Raw genomic sequence first — 23,628 nt, 5'->3', positions numbered from 1 at the left:
ATTATAAGCATTAATCCAGTACACATACTTTGAGGCTAGGTTGGAGTTTGTTTGCATAACTCTTACGGTACTCATGTAGACATCATGGCATTAGCCTATCCAAAGATTTCACAGATCAAATATATCTTTAGCATATTTTCCAAATATATTGAAAAGCATGGCTATTGGTACAAAGGTTTTAGAATTACTGAAAAGCATATTTAATGATGAAATGATTATCACCACTAATTTTTTATTTTTAAAAATTTTATTTTCATATATCAATTATTTAGATTTTAAAACTATTTCTTTTTATTATTTAAATTTTATTTAGTCAACATACAGTGCATATTGGTTTCAGGAATAGAATTCACTGATTCATCACTTACATACAACACCCAGTGCTCATCACAAGTGCCCTCCTTAATACCTATCACCCATTTAGCCCATCCCCTGCCCACCTTCCCTCCATCAGCCCTCAGTTTGTTCTCTATAGTTAAGAGTCCCTTATGGTTTGCCTCCCTCTCTCTTTTTTCCCTTCCCCTATGCTCATCTGTTTTGTTTCTTAAACTCCATATATGAGTGAAATCATATGGTGTTTGTCTTTTTCTGACTTATTTTGCTTAGCATAATACACTCTAGCTCCATCCAGGTTGTTGCAAATGGCAAGATTTCATTCTTTTTTGATGGCCGAGTAATATTCCATTATATCACCTCTTCTTTATCCATTCGTCAGTCAATGTACATTTGGGCTGTTTCCATAAATTTGGCTATTGTTAATAGTGCTGCTATAAACATCAGTGTGCATGTGCCTCTTTTAATCAGTATTTTTGTATCCTTTGGGTAAATACCAATAGTGCAACTGCTGGGTCATAGAGTAGTTCTATTTTTAACTTTTTGAGAAAATTCCTTAAGCTTTCTGGAGTGGCTGCACCAGTTTGCATTCCTTTCAACAGTGTAAGAGGGTACTCCTTTTTCTGCATCCTTGCCAACACCTGTTGTTTCCTGTTAATTTTAGCCATTCTGACAGGTGTGAGGTGGCATCCCTTTGTGGTCTTGAATTGTATTTCCCTGATGATAAGTGATGTTGAGCATCTTTTCATGTATCTGTTGGCCATCTGCATGTGTTCTTTGGAAAAGTATCTATTCATGTCTTCAGCCCATTTCTTAACAGGATTATTTATTTTTGGGGTGTTGAGTTTGTTGAGTTTTCTATAGATTTTGGATAGTAACCCTTTATCAGATGTGACATTTGCATATATCTTCTCCCATTCTGTAGGCTGTCTTTTAGTTTAGTTGATTATTTCCTTCGCTCTGTGGAAGCTTTTTATCTGTACAAACAATTCTAAAATTTGTATGGAACCACAAAAGACCCTGAATAGCAAAAGCAATCTGAAAAAGAAAAACAAAGTTGGAGGTATTACAATTCCAGACTTCAAGTTGTATTACAAAGCTGTAGCCATCAAGACAGTATGGTACTGACACAAAAACAGACACATAGATCAATGGAACAGAATAGAAAACCTAGAAATGGACCCACAACTATATAGTTAACTAATCTTTGACAAAGCAAGAAAAAATATCCAATAGAAGAAAGATACTCTTTTCAACAAATGGTGTTGGGAAACCTGGACAGCAACATGCAGAAGAAAAACTGTCCCACTTACATACACCATGTGCAAAATAAATTCATAATGGATGAAAGACCTAAATGTGAGACAAGAAACCATCAAAATCCTAGAGGAGAACACAGGCAGCAACCTCTTTGACTTCGGCTGTAGCAGCTTCTTAGTAGACGTGCCTCTAGAGGCAAGGGGAAAAAAAGGAAAAGTGAACTATTGGGACTTCATCAAATAATAGAATAGTGTATAAAATCTACCTCTCTTCAGCCATGAAATTTAGTTAAATATTTGCCTCAGATTCTTTAAAATGTAAAGCAAAAAATTTACCTTATTTTTCTTCTCCCTGAAAGTATGGAGGTTACTTAATGTTCATTGCTAAGGAATCAGTTGCAAACTAGCATAATTTAACCTCTTTCTTCAGACACTGAATTGCCCTTTAAAAATGATAATTGGTAAGTAAGTTAAATAAAAATTCATATGAGCTTGCCCTTTGCATGGCTGTCTATCAATATTTGTCAAGTTTTTATATAATGAAATGATCTTGACATTTCTCTAGCAAGTCATGTACCAAGGATTATCAAAATTAGGTAACTATTTTTATATACAGATTTTTTTAAAAGAAGAAACTATTTCTTGGATAGTATTATCAACAATAATTGGGAATAATAGAAAGCAAAAGAAGAAATTATTTCAATTCAGTAAATAAAACAGTGAATGGGGGGATGAGAAAATTAGATTTAATGTATTAAAATTTAGGAAAGATATGTATGATAACTTTGATGTTGGGAACATTCTCTAAATACTCATCATTTTAATAAGCATGTTTTTCAGCAACTCTGAAGTTCATGTATCAGCAGTTACTATTTTAGGTTTATAAATGGAAATGCATGTGGGAAAATATACTTTCTGTTATAATTTCATTGACTGTGAACTGTTAGAGGAACTTTTAAAAATACCAAGGATTGGGGTGCCTGGGTGGCTCAGTTGGTAGAGCGTCTGACTTTGGCTCCATTCCTGATCTCAGGATTCGTGGGTTTGCGCCCTGTGAAGGGCTCTGTGCTGACAGCTTCAGATTCTGTGTCTCCCTCTCTCTCTGCCCCTCCCCCATCTCAAACATGAATAAACATTTAAAAAATGAAGAAAAAAAACCCCACTAAGGATTTCTGGCTACTTTGGTTCATATGTGGCACTTTTATTTTTCTGTATATAGCTTCAAAGAATATCCATTTGACTTTCTCTCTTCTTGGTTTAGTGGATATCAAACAAAGTTATTCAGAAATTTCTGGCTAATGCTTTAAAAATAAACAACCTCCTGAAAAAGGGGAGGAGCGCCTGGGTGGCTCAGTGGGTTAAGTGTCTGACTCTTGATTTCGGCTCAGGTCATGATCTCAGTAGGTTGTCAGATCTAATGCTGCATTGATGCTAGGTGTGGAGTCTGCATAAGATTCTCTCTTTCCCTCTGCTCCTCTCCCCAACTCACACTCGTGTGGTCCCTGTCTCTCTGAAAAAATAAATACATGAATACATACTAAATTAAAAAATAGAAATAAAAATAACCTCCTGAAAGTACATTCACCTAAAAACAACAAAAATACAAAAAGACATAACCAAATGAGAGATTTTGTCTTTATTTATGTACAGGAAAGTGTTTTAATAAATCAGTGAATTAGGAACTTTGGCTATTTTAGAAAAATAATAAATCCATATTTTATAACCAAAGGGTCTTTAAGGAAAATATCATTTTTAAAGAGTCAGTAGGACAATAAATACAACTTTAAGCCAAATTCAATTTGTATAATTATTACTTAAAAATTTCAACCTAGGGGCGTCTGGGTGGCTAAGTCGGTTAAGCATCCGACTTCGGCTCAGGTCATGATCTCACAGTCTGTGAGTTCAAGCCCCACATTGGCCTCTGTGCTGACAGCTCAGAACCTGGAGCCTGCTTCGGATTCTGTGTCTCCCTCTCTCTCTGTCCCTCCCCAGCTTGTGCTCTCTCTTTCTCAAAAATAAACATTAAAAAAATAAATTAAAAAAAATAAAAACTCTTTTAAAAAAATATTTTTTCAACCTAAAGCTGTAGTTGCTAACGACAAAATTTAAAACACACTCTACATTTCAAGAAATTTAAAAATACAACTGGATAGAATTAAAATATTATAAATTTGTGCATCAACATGGATGAGTACATTGAGCAGAAGTAAAACTACTGATACCTTTGAACACTGTAGATAATCACAATTTCCCATATACTTCACTTTCATTTTTATAATACTTTTATCATGTATATTGACAATCAAAATCTTGAAGACATTTTAAACCATATTTTAATTTGTTATCTGCTCTTATATTGCCATCCAAAAATTAATATTCTTTATCATCCCTGATTTTTAGTCTCATCTTGTCCAATTTGATTTTGATATTGAATTTATAGTTCCACTGCAGAATGACTAGGACATACATCTTAAATACCTCAAAGAAGGAATTTTAAGGGATTTCCAAATTCCAGACATTTTCCAAATTATCAGAAAATAATTGATAAAGCCAATAATGGTATTTGGAATTGTTGCAGTAATAGGATGTCATGAATAATGACATATAATATTCAATATCATTTAACTGGTGAAGCGTGCCATGTTAAAAAGACCTAAAGCTTTTAACTTCATTCGCATTAGGGATAAATTCCTTGTAGCAGATGCGTTGCAAATAGCATGTCTGATTTGGTGGGCTGTTGAAATAACTGGCGGGTGTCTAGTTTTGTAAGCAGTGACAAAGTGGTAAGGTTGGGTTAGGCAGGCACTTCCTTAGAACTGCTACCCACCTGCATGATGGGAAATACTGTTTGCTTTACTTAAATAGATGTTTCCATTCACTTCAATAGGATAATTAAGTATGTACACACTAGATACTGTGAGGTTCCAACATGTGCTGATTGCTAGACTCAGCCCTTTTAATAATGTCCAATTGAATAAATGAGCAAATCACAGAAGATATCGTGTATAGATTTTAGCCTAGTAAATAAATTGTAATTACTTTAAGTAGAGAAATTCTTCAGCTGAAGGGTCCAATCCTTCAAATCTGGTTTTCACTTAAAAATCAAGAAGAAATAGTCTTAAAGTAAAATGAAAATTTTTGGTACCCTAATTTCAAATGACCGATAAGCCAACTGTCTGTCTAGGCAAAGAAAATTATTTTTGTGGGGAATATTGGACAGTTACATTACCAGTGACTAGTGGACTAACGCAGACAAGAAGGATAATTAGAAATAAGCCACTTAAACCACATTGGTATTGTTTCCTTGGAAGGAAATTTTTATCAACACGCACCCATTTCTTTTTTTTTTTTAATTTTTAAATTTATTTATTTCTCAGAGAGAGAGAGAGAGAGAGAGAGAGAGAGAGAGGGAGAGAGCGAGCGAGCATGGGTGGGGAAGGCGCAGAGAGTGAGAGAGGGAGACACAGAATCTGAAGCAGGCTCCAGGCTCTGAGCTGTCAGCACAGAACCCAACGTGGGGCTCGAACTCACGGACAATGAGATCACGACCTGAGCTCAAGTCAGATGCTCAACCGACTGAGGCACCCAGGTGCCCCAACACCCACCCGTTTCTGACTCATGTCTTGGTCTCTTGTTTTATTGTACCTTATATGATTCATGTACCCATATGATTCAAGTCTCTGCGATGCAGCTTCTTCATATTCTGATTAGGTAATGCAGGCACTTAGTAGAAGAGGGTTATCTTTAGTCAAGGGAGAGGGAATAAGGTGATTCTTCATTTGGGCTTCAAGTCCAAAACCTTTTCTAATTTATCATTTATGAAACTGATCCTCATTTTTCTTCTCGTAATTATTGTTAGTTGTGTAGCACCTGGAAGGGAAGAGTAATGCATGATTGACAACAATCTCCAACAATTTACAGTTGACTAGTCACCCACTTAGTGCAAAGGGTGGAAAAGATTGAAGCAGAAAGATGATAGCTCAGTAGCTAGCAAGTTCAACATTTTTTTTGCTGTTCTTTCTGGGACCTCGTTTCCTTTTCTATGCATTGAATAGGTGAGTCATTCCTAAGTCTCACTATTCTTCTGCTTGCCCTCATTTAATCCTTACATTTTATATGATTACATCTATAATAATAAATTACATAAGAGCAGAGAAAATATCAGCCATTTTAAAATGTCAATTTTTGGCACTTATAAATAGAGTTGCTATAAAAAGTCATGTGCAAGTTATTTACATGTTTATTTATTTATTTTGGATTTTGAAAATTTTATTTAAACCAAGGTAGTTAACATATAGCATATTGATGGCTTTAGGAGTAGAATTTAGTGATTCATCACTTACATATAACACTCAGTGCTCATCCCAACAAGTGCCCTCCTTAATGCCCACCACCCATCCTCCCACCCAGAATCCTCCAGCAACCCTCAGTTTATTCTCTGTGTTTAAGAGTCTCTTATGGTTTTTCTCCCTTTCTGTTTTTATCTTCTTTTTCCTTCCCTTCCTGTATGTTCAGCTGTTTTGTATCTTAAATTCCACATGTGAGTGAAATCATATGGTCTTTGTCTCTCTCTGACTTAGTTCACTTAGCATAATAGCGTCTAGTTCCATCCACATTGTTACAAATGGCAAGATCTCATTCTTTTTGATCATCGAGTAATATTCCATTGTATATCTATACCACCTATTCTTTTTTTTTCAACGTTTTTTTTTTTTTTTTTTTTTTTTATTTTTGGGACAGAGAGAGACCGAGCATGAACGGGGGGGGGGGGGGGGGCAGAGAGAGAGGGAGACACAGAATTGGAAACAGGCTCCAGGCTCCGAGCCATCTGCCCAGAGCCTGACGCGGGGCTCGAACTCACGGACCGCGAGATCGTGACCTGGTTGAAGTCGGACGCTTAACCGACTGCGCCACCCAGGCGCCCCTATACCACCTATTCTTTATTCATTCATCAGTCGACAGACATTTGGGCTCTTTCCATAACTTGACTATTGTGGATAGCAGTGCTATAAACACTGGAGTGTATGTGCCCTTCTGAATCAGCATTTTTGTATCCTTTGGATAAATACCGAGTGGTGCAATTGCTGGGTTGTAGGCTAGGTTTTTATGTGGACATAACTTTTTAACTCCTTTGGGTATGTATACCTAAGACATGATTGTTGGATCATATAGAAAGACTGTGCTTAGCTTTGTAAAACAAAGATATATCTATGCTATTAGCTCTTCAAGGACTGTTTCATAGAAAGTGAAATATATTTTTAGGACAATAAAGTAATCCTATGATTATTAGGTGTGCTTTATCCTTAAAAAAGGCTTTTCTTTTGGCCAGAGAGGTAATTTTAATTCTAGGTTCTGAGTTTGTATTGTTTATTAGTTGATGAAATTCAATTGTTCTTTGAAATTAAAGATGTTGTGATTGTCCCAACCTAGTTCTGTTGCTATTATAAGGCCTTACCCAAGATTTCTGTTAATTTCCAGAGGACTTCCAGTTTTAGAATTGGTTCTGCTTCTGACTTTTTCTTACTTCTGAACTATACATTTTACTTGAATCTTACAGTCCTTGGCTATCACTTTCCCTTTACTGGTTTGTGAACATAGAGTCCAACCTTATTTTATTAGATTCTTTACACACACCCACTCACACTCACATGCACACACACATGCACATACAGAGGCATACACACACTGACACACACACACACACACAGAGGCATACACACAAACATAATAAAACAAGCTTTATACAAACCACTTGTGGGAAGAGCATATCTCATTAAAGGTTTGAGAACAAACTGGTTTTCTATCATGGAGGTGCTCATTGCTCATCCCCCCTTCTTTTCAAGACTCTTTCATTAGAACCAACCTTCTCCTTTTTCTTACCCCTCACCTTAGGTTTCCTCAAAGATACTCAAATCACCTTCTTGTCCAGAACAATTTAGTTCTTTAAATGATGCTTGGCAAGACTCCAGGCATAATTTTGTGTATCCAAAGACTCAATGCCTTTGCTAGAACAATGGGCTATTTATGCCCACTCTTCCCATTCAGTAGCATGGACAAGCTGGCAGAGGCTTTGACATTTCATTTTATTCTATTCTCTCATCCCTGTCAGTCTTTGAATAAAAGGCAGTAGTGCAGAGATTTATTTTTCCTTTAATATGAAATATGTTATCCCTTTAGAGGGATCGGGTGGTGATAATCAGTTTGGTTCTTAAATAATACTTTCTTATATAAATCAAATATCTGAAGGTTTTTCCAAATTGCTTTACATAATTACAGCCAAACTTTTTCATAGATGTTTACAAACTTTACCATAGGTGAATTTTATTCCAAAGTAGTTTTCATTAAACATTTTACTTTCTGAATTCTACATTTTACTTTCTGAACCCACTACACATACCTACACACACACACTCAGTGCAGAGGGCTTTCAAACTATTTTAGAAAGGAAGAATATTCAGGTGATGTGTCATTAAAATTATGAGCTATTATCATCAGTTTTCAACAGCATGCTTACTAATAACTAAGAAAAATACGCTCGCACACACACATGGGTTTCTGTGGTGGGGATTTCACAGGGAGGGAATGTCCTGCCAAAGAGGAAGGAACTTGTTGAACATTATGTGAGTGTGGAAGTTGTGAAGAACAAAAAATGATTTCATATGTGGAAGAGAGAATGTGTTGGGGTTCTTAGCTGGCTCTAATTGACCTGTGTCCTCCAGCTCTACCCGCTTCCTCCCGTCATCACATACTGTGATTTATCTTCCTTGCTACACTTCCTTTCAAGTGTGTTCTGTGTTCTCCTACCATCGGATCTTTGCACATGCTGATCTTTCTTCCTGGACCACTCAATTACTACTCAAGTTCCCCTCCTCCAACACTTCACCCTATGTTTCCAATGACTAACTTTTATTTTTTCTACAGTCTCAGTTTATCTCTTACTCAGAGATCTATTTCCTGCTTTCTATCTAAATTATGTACCCTATCTTATAGAGTTTCAGAGGCCTTATTTGTCTTCTTCATACCTCTTATTATAATTTTAAATTATTTAGTAATTAATTGACTTGTTTAATACTGTCTTTGTCACTAGATGCTATGGTCTATGAAGAATGAACACAGATGAAAAGAATATGGGGGGGGAGAATAGGCTACAAATGATAATATGTATCTGCTGTGCTTAAGAAATACATTGTATATTGTTGAATAAGACTTGTGTTATTTTTAAGTACATTATATTTGTCCAAAGGGTTAGATTTGAATGGTTAAGCTACACATGAAGAAAGGCCTGCTAATCTTGCCATTTACAACTATGTGGGTAGAACTGGAGGGTATTATGCTAAGCAAAATTAGTCAGAGAAAGGCAAGTATCATATTACTTCACTCATATGAGGACTTTAAGACAGAAAACAGATAAACATAAGGGAAGGGAAACAAAAATAATATAAAAACAGGGAGGGGGATACAACATAAGAGACTCTTAAATACAGAGAGCAAACTGAGGGTTGCTGGTGAGGTGTTGGGTGGGGAGATGGGCTAAATGGGCTATGGGCATTAAGGAGGGCACTTGTAGGGATGAACACTGGGTGTTGTATGTAAGTGATGAATCACTAAATTCTATTCCTAAAATCATTATTACACTATATGTTAACTAGATTGGATTTAAATTAAGAAAAGGTATTTAAAAAAAAGAAAAGTCCAGATTGTAAAGTCTGGGTTTTAATTTATTCAATTCATTAAGTATATGTTTGTCTGCATTTATAGATATTCACACATTCATTGCAGTTTTTTTAAATTTTTTTAATGTTTTTATTTATTTTTGAGACAGAGAGAGACAGAGCATGAGCAGGGGAGGGGCAGAGAGAGAGGGAGACACAGAATCTGAAACAGGCTCCAGGCTCTGAGCTGTCAGCACAGAGCCTGAAGTGGGACTTGAACTCACAGACGGTGAGACCAAGACCTGAGCCAAAGTCGGACACTTAACCAACTGAGCCACACAGGCACCCCTGAAGTTTTTATTTAACAGTTACAATTGTTCACTTCATTTCATCAGTGAAATATATATATATTTTATTTTCCATATTCATTTGCAAATGCTAACAGTGTAGTTACATAGAACTAAAAAGATGTATTCCATAAAAATCTTTCACATTTGATTTGTCTTTATAATATAAAAAAAAAAAAAATCCAGGGCGCGCGTACACACACACACACACACACACACACACACACACACAAAAGTGATGGCCTGCTAAAGCTGAGATACCTGTCCATTATTTTGGAAAATATCAAATTTGAGCTTATTTCATTCTAGTTTTGCAATCTGGTCAGAATGTGCTACACTGGTCCTGTACAGGATGTGTAAATTCTTAAAGACACTCTTGCATTAGTTCATGCCCTTCAACAATTGTGTCTAGCAATCTCTACCAGGGGATAGGCCATAACACATTTTTGTAATTCTTCGTAATCTGAATCTCGACGTTGTAAGGTTAAGGAATGGTGTAAGGGAAAAAAATGTCTCCACGTAAAAGAAAGATGTTAGAAGGAGGAGTTAAGATGGGGGGAGAAATAGAGGGACCCTGGGCTTTCCTCGACCCTCAAACACAGCTGTATTGAGTCAGATTACTTGGAACACCCAGGAAATTGATCTGCAGACTTGCAAAATGATATCCACGTTTGGAGGGGGAGAGAGAGTGGCAGGTGCGAGGTGCATGGGAGTGAACTGGGGAAAAGAAAAATGGAGGTGCCACGGAGGTGCAAGGAACTCTTTCTATGGAGAGACAAAGGGAGAGAAAGAGAGAGGGGTTGAAAGAGTGTAGCATCAGGTTCACTCAAGAGAAATACCTCTCTGGACCATGGACTGGGGAGCCAGAGGTACTGAGTATTGCAGATTTTTTTACAAACAGCAGGTGGAGCTCAAACTTGGAGGTTTTGAACATGCAAGACTGTCTCTGGAGTAGTTACCCTGTGCACTCCTGAGGAAAAGGAGGAAGCTGGCCCCAGAGTGCATGGTGTGGTGTAGGAATCTCCAGGGCGCACTGGGAGAGAACATTCCCCTTCCCAGAATACTTCTGAAAGAGGGGATCTTTCCTCTCCAAGAACAAAAGACTCTATAGATGCCAGCAAAAGGCCCTTCACTGGCAGAGGACAGAGGCATGCCCAGAGGGCATATAACCTTATTGCTGCTTTTAGTGGTGCTACACCATAGAGTCCATGCACCATGTGGGTACAGGACTATATTTCTAGGATAAAGGACTTCTGACACAGTGTGGAGGGGCTCTAATCCAGAGGAGGGGAGAGAGTCTGCACAGTGCTGGGTCCTTTAAGACTTTGAGTTTTGATTCCGAACTTCATGCCAAAGAAAAAATGTAGGAAAGCTGTGGTGCAGGGTGACCTGACCGCCCTCGCTATTCTGTGAGGGCTGCCTGAACAGTGGGCAAGAGGGGAGGGTAAGATCCCCTGTCCAGGGACACGAGATTGGGGTGACACCAACCTGGTGAGGCTTCAGACAGCAACACACCAGCCCCCAGTGGAGGTGGGACCCATGGACACCATACCTTGTTCCCTTGTGCCTGGCAACTGCTTATTTATTGGGGCAAGACTGACTATGAGCCAATGCAGTGGGCCTCTCCTCCAGAAGATCTGCACAGGCAGCACATACAGCAACTAAGTGTACAGAAAATAGAGTGCTTCAGAGTGTCACCTGCAGTTCTGGTGGAAATAGGACCAGGCTTACTTTTCGTTTTTCTTTTTTATCTTAAGCCTACTTTCGAATAGGCTTATAGTTTGTTTGTTTGTTTAATTTCCTTTTCTCTCTCTCTCTCTTTTTTTTTTTTTTTTTTGGATCAAGCTTCTTTTTTTTTTTTTTTCTTTTCTTTTTTTTTTCTTTTTCTTTTTTTCTTTTTTTTTCTTTTTCTTTGGAATCAGCCCTATAGTTTTTTATTCTCTGTTTGGTTTCCTTGGTTCCCTTTCCTTTTCTCTTTCTTTGGGATCAGGCCTTTTCCCACTTTTTCCAGGCTTACTTTAACAAACAAATCAAAGCACACCTAGTTACAAGTCCAAACCCTCCCCACTGTAAGTGAGGAGGAGCTCTGCAGAGGACTTACCAGTGGGAAAGAGAAGCCAAAACACAACAGCAGAGTTCACACAACATACACCAAAACCACTTCCTGAAGTGCCAGGCCTTGGACACTGTATTACCCCTTTTTAATATAGCATTACTCCCAGGTACAGGAAACATAACAAGCTTTTAAAACAAATGGAAGACAGAAACTTACCCATAATGACAAGATGGAGGAATTCTCCCCAAAAGAAAGGTCAAGAAGAAATCACAGCCAGGGACTTGCTCAAAACATATATAAGCAATATATCTGAACAGCTATCATAAGACTACTAGCTGAACTTGTAAAAAGGATAGAAGACACCAGATAAACCCTTGCTGTAGAGATCAAAGACCTAAAGACTAGTCAGACTGAAATAATAATAAAAAAAAAGCTATAACTGAGATGCAAACCTCACGCAGCAAAGAAGTTGAATCAGTAATCAGACATCTCCCAAGAAACAAGAACCCTGGGCCAGATGGATTCCCAGGAGAATTCTACTAGGTATTTAAAGAAGACGTAATGCCTATTCTTCTCAAACTCTTCCAAAAAATAGAAATGGAAGGAAAGTTTCCAAACTCATTCTATGAAGCCAACATTATCTTGATTCCAAAATGAGACAAAGATCCCACTAAAAAGGAGACTTACAGGCCAATACCCCTGATGAAGCTGGATGTAAAAATTCTCAACAAGATACTAGCAGATTGAATCCAGCAGTATATTAAAAGAATTATTCACCATGACCAAGTGGAATTTATTCCTAGGCTGCAAGGCAGGAAAAGCATTTGACAAAAAACATCATTGATTCTTTTTTTTTTTTTAAATTTTTTTTTTTCAACATTTTTTTATTTTTGGGACAGAGAGAGACAGAGCATGAACGGGGGAGGGGCAGAGAGAGAGGGAGACACAGAATCGGAAACAGGCTCCAGGCTCCGAGCCATCAGCCCAGAGCCTGACGCGGGGCTCGAACTCACGGACCGCGAGATCGTGACCTGGCTGAAGTCGGACGCTTAACCGACTGCGCCACCCAGGCGCCCCTTAACATCATTGATTCTTGATCAAAACCCTCAACAAAGTAGGGATAGATGGAACATACCTCAACGTCATAAAGACATACAAAATTCCCACAGCTAATCTCACCCTTAGTGGGGAAAAACTGAGATCCTTTCCTTTTTGGTCAGGAACAAGATAAGGATGACCACTCTCACCATTAGTATTTAACATAGTACTGGAAATCTTAGCCTCAGCAATTAGACAACAAAATGAAATAAAGGACATACTAATCAGCAAGAAAGAAGTCACACTTTCACTATTTGCAGATGACATGATATTCGACGTAGAAGACGTGAGAGACTCCACCAAAAAATTGCTGGAACTAATACATGAATTCAGTAAAGTCGCAGGATAAAATCAATATGCAGAAATCTATTGCATTTTTATACACCAATAATGAAGTAGCAGAAAAAGAAATCAAGGAACCAATAACATTTACAATTGCGCCAAAAAAATAAGATATCTAGGAATAAAACTAACTAAAGAAGTAAAATATCTATACTCTAAAAACTATAAGAGAATTATGAAAGAAACTGAAGAGAACACAAAAAAATGGAAAAACATTCCATGTTCATGGATTTAAAGAACAAACATTGTTCAAATGTCTCTACTAAACCAGTCTACACATTTAAGGCAATCCCTGTCAAAATAATACCAGCATTCTTCACAGAGCTAGATCAAACAATCCTATAATTTGTATGGAACCACAAAAGGCCCCAAATAGCCAAAGCAATCCTGGAAAAGAAAAACAAAACTGGAGGCATCATGATTCTAGATTTTAAGCTATATTACAAAGCTGTAGTCATCAAGACAGTATGGTACTGGCACAAAAACAGACATACAGATAAATGGAACAGAATAGAGAACCCAAAAACAGACCTAGAACTACATGGTTAACTAATCCTCAACAAAACAAGAAAGAAGGGGTGCCTGGGTGGCTCAGTCGGTTAAGCGTTTGACTTCAGCTCAGGTCATGATCCCACACTTCACGGGTTTGAGCCTTGCGTTGGGCTCTGTGCTGACAGCTTGGAGCCTGGAGCCTGTTTCAGATTCTGTATCCCTCCTGCCCCACCCACATTCTCTCTCTCTCTTTCTCTCTCACTCTCTCAAATATAAATAAACATTAAAGAATTAAAAAAAAACAAAGCAGTAAAAAATATTCAATGGGAAGAAGACAGTTTCTTCAACAAATGGTGTTGGGAGAACTGGACAGCGACATGCAGAAGAATGAACCTGGACCACTTTCTAACATCATACAGAAAAATAAGTTCAAAATGGATGAAAGACCTAAATGTGAGACAGGAAGCCATCAAAATCCTGAAGGAAACAGCAGGCAGCAACCACTTTGACCTCAGCCAGAGCAACTTCTTACTAAACACATTTCTGAAGGCAAGGGAAACAAAAGCAAACATAAACTGTTAGGACTTCATCAAGATAAAAAGCTTCTGCACAGCAAAAGAAACAATCAAGAAAACTAAAAGGCATCCGATGGAATGGGAGAAGATATTTGCAAATGACATATCCAACTAAAATCTATAAAGAACTTAACAAACTCAGCATCCAAAAAACAAACAACCCAGTTAAGAAATGGATAGAAGACATGAATAGACACTTTTCCAAAGAAGACATCCAGATGGCTAACAGACACGTGAAAAGATGCTCAACATCTCTCATCGTCAGGGAAATACAAATCCAGACCATGATAAGATACCACCTCACATCTGTCAGAATGGCTAAAATTAACAACACAACAAACAACAAGTTTTGGCAAGGATGAGGAGAAAGGTGAACACTCTTGCACTGTTGGGAATGCATACTGATGCAGCCACTCAGGAGAATAGTGTGGAGGTTCCTGAAGAAACTAAAAGTAGACTACCCTAATATCCAGCAATTGTGCTATTAGGTATTTATCCAAAGGTTGCAAAATTACAGATTTGAAGGGGTACATACACCCTGATGTGTATAGCAGCATTATCAACATATCCAAACTATGGAGCAGAAGCCCAAATGTCCATTGACCGATGAACGGATAAAGATGATGTGGTATGTAAATATACAATGGAATATTACTCAGCCATCAAAAAGAATGAAATCTTGCCATGTGCAAGGACGTGGATGGAGCTAGAATGTATTATGCTAAGTGAAATAAGTCAATCAGAGAAAGATAAATATTATTTCACTCATATATGAATTTAAAAAAACAAAACAAATAAATATATGGGAAGGGGTGGGGATAAAGAGAGGGAAACAAACCAATCTCTATTGGTTTTAATGATAGAGAACAAACAGGGTTGACGGAGGGAGGTGGGTGGGGGATGAGCTAGGTGGGTGATGGGTTTTAAGGAGGGCACATGTTGTGATGAGCACTGCGTGTTGTATGTAAGTGATGAATCACTGAATTCTACTCCTGAAACCAATATTACACTGTATATTAATTAATTAAAATTTAAATTAAAAAGGTGCTAACTCATTTTAAATAGACTTGTTACTAAAAAATAATTATTTTGTATGAAGCATTAAGGTAGTGACAGAAGCTTTACGCATATTATGTGTCATCATATGTCAACATTCTTGACATACTCAACACTTGTAATTTGACAGTGCTATACACATTATTTTAAGTAGAAGATGAGAATATGTACCATTCTAGAGATCCTTTTGGTGGTTTTATGCTTACTCAATGTAATAGCAACTAAATTATTTTGATTTAGAATGAATTGACTTTTCTGTCTTTGGGGAACTCTAATTACCTTCAAGATAAGAGACAAGCAACCTCCTTCCACGCCAAATGCATACCTCTGCACTCTTCATGCTGCTTTCAAATGCCACCTTCTTAAGCCAATACCTTCATTTTAATTCTGGATTTATGTGTTTAAATCAAACACATACCAAGCAGTTGCAAGTGTAATGAGTTACCTCCACAAAATGAGAACCCCATTTTGAAGTTTGGGCAATGAGCCACTCTGACATTTAAAAACGAATAAAGTGGAGACATATTAAATAAAAGGAAGGGATACTGAAATACAATTTTTTTTCATATCTTTTCAGGGGTAATTTTTAAAGCTCCTCTTAGAGTGACATAAAAAGATGTCTCAGCCATAATCCTCTGATTTCATAAGGGGCTCTTCAAACCTTCTTGACTTGTAAGTTTTTAACTCCAAAGTTCCAAAATCCTCCTCCTTCACTCACATTAACAGGAAACACATCATCACACGTCTTCACAATCAGAAGAACTCTTGAAACTTCCATCTTCTGATCTCAACTTCTGTACTTTCTGACTTACTTACTACTATTAAACCTATTGTTTGTCCACATTAAGCTTTTATTTCCTCAATCCGTGCCTATTCACCAGCCCATATGCCCCTCTGGTTTTGGTTTCCTCACTTGTCCAAATACCATAGTCGGTGTTGATGGCAAATACTTCAAGAACCCCTGTGCCTCTCCCCTCACTTCACCTCTAGCTTCATGAAGCTGTAACTTAGAAACTTCAGCATGTACATTCTCCACTCGCAGGTTTGGGGATAGGACTGGAGAAAACCATGAACTTCTGATAGTTTTCTATATACTCATCTCAGTTGCCACTTATTCATCTTTCAGTGAATCTTGATAATATTTCCACAATTCATTTTCCAAATTATACTCTTTGCCCTGTCAGTGGCAATTCTCCTATTTTCCTTGAATGGACCAACAGTGTTTTCCTTCTTCCCTTCTAGGTTCTTTGATTGATCTAATAATTAAATTAATATATGAGAACTAAACAGGAGAAAAAAACAGATTTAATTTACTTTGTTTAAAGTGACTTTTGATAATTAAAAGTTATTTATTTATTTTTTTTAGAGAGGAAAAACATGCACAAATTTGGGAGAGGGGCAGAGGGCAAGAGAGAGAATCTTAAGCTCAGTGCTCAGTGTAGAACCCAACATGGGGTTAGGTTGGATCCTATGATCCTGGGTTCACGACTGGAGCCAAAATCAAGAGTTGGGTGCTCAACATAGTGAGCCACCCAAGTTTTCAAAGTTCTCAATTTTAGGAAAGTAAAATTTACTATTTTTATTTTGTGGTTGGCCCTTATGTATCTTGTTTAAGAAACCATCCCCTAAGACAAGTTGAGAAATATATAGTTTCTTCTAAAAGTTTTAAATTTCTGCCTTTGAAATATAAACTACTAATCTATTTCGAGTGGATTTTTGATGGCAGGAGGTTGAGAGTTTTTTCTTTCCTATAAACTATTACCTGAAGCTCAATTGTTGAATAATCCCACTCCTGAAGTTTACCATGGTGCATCCTCTCTGTCAACCGACACAACTCCAGACAGACAAGACTTGATTCTGGGTTTTCTATTTTGTTGCAATTGTCAGTCTGTCTATCACTGTGCTCATAAAACATGCTTTTAAGAACTATGTTTTACTAGGGGTGCCTGGGTGGCTCAGCTGGTTAAGCATCCAGCTTCGGTTCAGGTCGTGATTTCATGGTTCGTGGGTTCGAGCCCTGTGTCAGGCTCTGTGCTGACAGCTTGGAGCCTGGAGCCTGCTTTGGATTCTCTGTCTCCCTCTCTCTCTGCCTCTCTGCTTCTCATGCTATGACTCTCTCTCTCTCACTCTCAAATATAAATAAACAATAAAATTTTTTAAAAACCTATCATTTTCTACTAAGTCTTTATATATTTTAAGGAAAACTCTCCCCTGTTTTCCTCCTCATCCTTTTTTGCAAAAGTCTGGGCTAATTTTAGCACCGTGGTCTTTAATACAAATGTTAAATTCAATTTATCGAATCCCACGAGTAACCGTACTAGAACTTAGGTTATAATTTTATCAATGTAAGAGATAAATTTGAGGAAAGTGGCATCTGTAAAATATTCTCTTCTTATCAATAAATGTGGGTGACCTCTCCATTTTCTTAATGTCCCTCAGTAAAGAGTATCAGTTTGGCCTTAAGCAGTAAATGATTCTGAATATTCAGTCAATACTGATTGAATTGACTGATTCAGTCAATTGGTATAGAACACATGCGACCTGGAAAACACTTTTACTCTGTGATCAGATTGTAAACAGTCAGAAGATAAGCTGAAAACATCAGGGAAACTTTAAAGTTTTACCCAGAGAACAAAAGCAAATTCTTTCAGAATGCTCAGGAGCCCTGCAAATTTTTTTCTTTCAAGGAGAGTCTGTTTAGGGAACATAAATATAGATTTAAAAATAGCTCTCATTTATTCATTGTAAAGCAGGACAGTTGCAGCATGGATAATTAAAAGACACAGATGTGTGCATGGACTCTTTAACCCGTGGAGCTCACATAAAGCTATTTTTGATATAGAAATATAATCTTGGAGTCCCAGAAACAGCCACAGATGCAACATTCTGCTGTCAGATGCCACATTCTGCCACTTACCATTACCCATAGACAATTACTGAAGATCATTATTTCCTATCACCTTCTGCACCAGAACATTTACCAGAGCTAACAAATAACAAAACTGACTAAATTCAAATTATCCTTCTGTTCCTCTCCTAACCTTCTTGATTTGGAACAATTAAATAGTCTAAATATAGGAGATGATTAGACTTGGATTGGAAAATCTCTAGATAACTATTTGGTTTGAAGTATTAAAGTTTTTTTTCGTTGTTGTTGTTTTTTAACAGAACCACCCTAGAACATCAATAATTTAGGCAATGGATTCCGTTATTTCTGCAAATGTATAGGAATATTTTGTAAACTGTGGCAGAGCCACATTCTCTCTTTATCCAGAGATAAACAGGGACTATGATGAATCATCATTTGTCATGAGATGATTCAACTATCTCATCAGTACCTCCATATATGAGTTACAAATTACTTCTGTAAAATATGTCTCCTTAAATTTCCATCTGTAAATTCTACTCAACCTTTAAGGCCCAACTAAATCAATATTAGGCTTCCCTAGTCATCAAAATAAAATGTGATTTATTTCCTCCCTTAATCCCCATGCCATCTTATACCTATCGTGACACCAACAGCATTTTACTTGTTCCTGTAATAACTTTTGGATTGTCTCATTTCACACACGTACTGTTAAGGGCAGAGAAACTATTGGTAATTTCTTAAATGGAATTTCGTAGACACAACTAATGTAATATAATATCTGGCTCATAGTCTAACACTCAATAAACATGTGGTCAGTCTGTAAATAACTAGTATACCATGAGAGAACAATCGGTTGCCTCTCTTATGTGCTTGAGGTGATGCTTTGTGTATGTACACTTAATATTTAGATAACTAGAGTGTGCATTATGGACTAATGGGAAAGGACAGGCCAGGATCCTCACTGACTCACAAGGGTCAGTCAGAACTGGGATACTGTGCTATGATAAGCTCAGTCTATTTATGTTGACTTCATGCTTCCTGCTTAGGAGAGCTGTAAGCAGCCACCTAACTTTAATTCTCCTTGCACAGAGGGCAACACTTAACCGAAATCTTATTTTTTTTTATATCATGAAACTTTCCTAATTACATAGTAGTGTTTTTATCCAGATGTAGAAAACAAACATCTTCAAGATAACAATGGAGAACTAATATATAACCTAGTTGGTTTAGGACATAAGTGGTTCTTTTAAAATAATTAATTTTCATTATATTTTTTATAAAAACAAACAGAATATCCAGGAAATGACATATTGCTGTGTAGAAAGAACAGGTGCCCAGGATATTAAGCCGGTGTTAGTAAATCTGAGGAATACATGCACTTGTCAGCCCTCATAGATTCCCTTAGGTCTTGCTACTGGTCCTCCTTAAAAATCCACTGGCCACAATCATCATCAATCAAGTTTTACATATATAAATAGATTCCAAATTTATTCTTTCAACAAAAATGGCTCCTTTGTGCTTGGCAATGTGGGGCGAGGTTTTATGAACCAAAGATTAAGAAAAACCTCCATTGGGGTGCCTGGGTGGCTCAGTCAGTTGAGTGTCTGACTTTGGCTCAGGTCATGATCTCATTTGTGGATTGGAGCCCCGCCTCGGGCTCTGCGCTGACGGCTCGGAGCCTGGAGCCTGCTTCGGATTCTGTGTCTCCCTCTCTCTCTCCGCCCTTCCCCTGCTCACGCTCTCTCTCTCAAAAACAAATACACATTAAAAAAATGTAAAAAAGGGAAAACCTCCATTCATGAATCTCACATTCAGGTTACTGAGAAAAAGGAGCATTCCGTTAATGTAGACTAGAGCTCAGGATTAAGTCAGAACTTCAGGTTTTTAGTGCAAAATTCCACAAGCATTTTTTTTTCTCCTTACCATAGAAATGGCTAACTGTATCCAATTACAAACAGTTGGTGTCTTTGCTCCATGTTTAATGATGGCTTCATGGAAATTAAAGAAACAAAGGTCAGCGATGTAAGCAGTTATTTGAATAAACGAGCAGTTACCGAAGCCACTGAGCCTTTCCCTTAAAAATACACTGGCAGAAAATTTGTTTTACTTTTGCAACATTACCTTGGCATTACCCCTTGATTCTGAACACCAAATGGAATCCCCGAATTCATAGCATCATCTGTCAGGTGAATGCCATAAATACAGCTTTCACTATCGACGGCTCAAAGTAGCGTGTGTCATCGCAGTATGCAACTGTTGGCAACCTGCCAAGAGAATTGTGTATTTTAAAGTCGTGTCAAAAGTCGAAATGGTTAAAAGACAAGGATATTATTTATTTATTATTTATTTATTTATTTATTTATTTATTTACTTACTTACTTACTTACTTATTTAGAAAGCATGAGCGGAGAAAGGGCAGAGAAAGAGGACAGAGACAGAATCCCAAGCAGGCTCCACACTGTCCGTGCAGAGCCTGCTCCGGGGGCTCAAACTCGAACTGTGAGATCGTGACCTGAGGCAAAGTCAGACACTCAACCCACTGAGCCACCCAGGCACCCTTATAATTTATACTTGGATCAAAGTAAAACTATTAATTAAAAGATACTTTTTAACAGTTTTTAAGGTTTATTTTCGAGAGAGAAAGAGCGAGCTCTCATGTGCACAAGAGCGAGGGAGGAGGGGCGCGGGGGGGGGGGGGAATTTAAAGCAGGCTCCACACTGTCATTATGGAGCCCAACATGGGGCTCAATCCCAATCCCACAAGCCGTGAGATCATGACCCGAGCTAAAATCAAGGATCAGCTGCTTAACTGACTGAGCCACTCAGACACCCCTAGAAGATACTTTTAGGTGAGACAGTATGTTATCCGATGCGTGGGAGCCTGGGGATATGAGGAGTGATCAAGTCCGCACGCACTTGTTACTTTTGTGTAGATTATCCCCACGGAATGAGACCACTGGGGCTAATGGTTTTTGAAACAGCCCTATTCTCTCTAGTAAATTTGGAATCTACATGACAAATCTTCACTGGTCAGATTAGGTTTGGTATCCTTTATTTATATCATGTACTCTTATTTTTATTATTTTTCAAATTTGCTAAATCTACTCATGAGCCTGTTTCTTGACTCCTGGTTTTGTAATCTGGAAGGAGGCACCTTGTGTAATGAAATGTTTCCCTTCTTATTCGAATAAAAGTTAGTTTCTTTAAGGTTTGTGTAACTTCCCAAAGTTGAAAAATGACTGGACTTTTCTAGAAGACCTTACCTAGGAAGCTGTCATTTATTTCCTAGTATTGTTCTTTTTTATATGAGAGGACTTGTCAAAATATCTAGTCTTCAGAAAGTTCACACTCCCTGTCATTTTCCACTTTAAAGGAGGTAGGGGTAAAATAGTGGTGATTTTTGTCTCTGAATGAGAGGTGTTCTCTTGGTCCAGAAACAAATTAGAGAACAACACTAAGAGTGTATCAAGTAGGTAATGAATGTGAATTAAGTGGATAATATTCACTTACAGCAGTTGAAATTCGAGTATGAGATTTGGCTAGACAGACCTCCTAACTCCACTACCCACTGCCTGGGAGACTTTATGAGTTTTTGCTTATTTCCCTACAAGCCCAGCAAGTATACAGGAAAAGCAATAATTGAATGTGTACTGAAAGGTACTGGAAGGTAAGAGACAGCAGGCTGAGGAGTTGATACCTAAGCTGGATTTCCTATGTGTTATGCCATGCATGCTGTTTGGAGCTTACTAAAGTCTCAAAGCAAAATTATAAGATACTTTCTGAACGGAAATATACTACTTTTATGGAACTACAACTGATTTTTTAAAAAATCGTTTTCGCTAGGCAGAGAATATATAATGGAAAGAAAAAAATATTTAAACATGAAGATGTAGAAGTTGAAGGAGTCATTCGACCTTGGATGGAAAACAGGAATGTTAATATTATTTTTTAGGCAATCAGGATAGTGATAGAGAATCCTTTATCTAAATGCAAGAGAGACCAATTCTTGTTAAAACAGTTTGTTCCTTATGTATGGATTTGCTTAGAGCAAATGACAGGCGAGATGTGTACCAGCTTTGGAGTTTGTGACTTCTTGTTGATATATATTCCAGGGAGTTTCCTAAATGAATGGTTTCTTGGAAAACAGCTAAATGGTTTCCTGCCTGAGATATTCTAGCTTACCTTCATTCTGCTCATTTCTGCTCTCAGTAAGAGTGGAACACGTCTTCCTCTAAGATATTAGCACATTTGAAGCTCATCTGGCGCAGTGGGTTTACTACTCATTCCTTGAAGCAGTTTCTTGACTCCGCTTCCGGACAGCTGCATTCTTGGTCTACCTCTGACTTTATTGGATCCATTAGTTTCCTTGGCTGGATGTGCTTCATCTTCACTGCCTCTGAACATTGGAAGGACTCAGGGTTCCAATCCAATCTTCTGCTCTTTAAATTCACATCTAGGTGACCCAGGGCTCCTGGGTGGCTCAGTCGGTTGAGCATCCAACTTCAGCTCAGGTCATGATCTCATGGTGTGTGAGTTCGAGCCTGGCGTTGGGCTCTGTGCTGACAGCTCGGAGCCTGGAGCCTGCTTCGGATTCTGTGTCTCCCTCTCTCTCTGCCCCTCTCCCGCTCACACTCTATCTCTCAAAAATGAATAAACGTTAAAAAAATTTTAATTCACATTTAGGTGACCTTATCCATTGGCCCCAGCTTTCCACCTGATCTCCAACTCAGATATTCAACGGCCTGCTCAGTGTCTCCACCTGAATTTCTAATAGATACCTCAAACTTAAGAGGCCCAAAAAATAATGTTTTCACTTCCTGTATCTCCATACATGCTCCTCCCCTAGTCTCTCTTAGCTCAGAAATTAAACTAATCATTGCTCACAAAACGAAGCTCCTTTTCAGTCATAGTCCACATATTTCACATTCTCTCAGATGTCCTATATAATCCACTTAAATATATATCACAAGTCTAATTCTCTCCACCTCCACTGCAACTGTCCTAGTCTAAGCCAAACCATCTGTTGCTAGAATATTTAACGTCCAAACGTCCCCAACTTCCAACCTTGCTCTCCTGTAAGAGGTCTCCATGCAGCATCCTGAGCAATATTTTTTTTTTTTTTCAACATTTTTTTTTTTTTTTTTTTTTTTTTGGGACAGAGAGAGACAGAGCATGAACGGGGGAGGGGCAGAGAGAGAGGGAGACACAGAATCGGAAACAGGCTCCAGGCTCCGAGCCATCAGCCCAGAGCCTGACGCGGGGCTCGAACTCACGGACCGCGAGATCGTGACCTGGCTGAAGTCGGACGCTTAACCGACTGCGCCACCCAGGCGCCCCCTGAGCAATATTTTTAACATGTATAGCTGATTGTATCAGTCTCTTGCTCCAAAATCTCCCAAACACATGTAACATAATCCAAATTCTTTACTATAACCTACAAAACCCTCTAAAATAAGGTTTCTGGTTCCCTGTCTGGCCTCATTTTTCCTTCTCCCCCCTTGTATATTCCACTTAAGCAAAAGCAGCCATACTTCGGTTTCACAAAGATA

The 23,628-nt window shown here is 38.0% G+C and overlaps 1 long non-coding RNA gene across 1 annotated transcript; it reads right to left on the bottom strand.

The window, feature by feature from the left end:
* Positions 1–268: 268 nt before the first annotated feature.
* Positions 269–20,191, bottom strand: LOC131519309 (uncharacterized). Its single transcript, XR_009265591.1, has 3 exons — positions 20,003–20,191; positions 5,238–5,462; positions 269–3,102 (listed from the first exon to the last, which is right to left on the bottom strand). It is a non-coding gene; the product is annotated as an uncharacterized LOC131519309 (long non-coding RNA).
* Between the last annotated feature and the right edge of the window lie 3,437 nt (positions 20,192–23,628).

This window comes from Neofelis nebulosa, chromosome 8, assembly GCF_028018385.1.
Source record: "Neofelis nebulosa isolate mNeoNeb1 chromosome 8, mNeoNeb1.pri, whole genome shotgun sequence".
Lineage (NCBI taxonomy): Eukaryota > Metazoa > Chordata > Mammalia > Carnivora > Felidae > Neofelis > Neofelis nebulosa.
The sequence above is the reverse complement of the archived record's forward strand: the minus strand, read 5'-3'. Positions and strand labels throughout refer to the sequence as shown.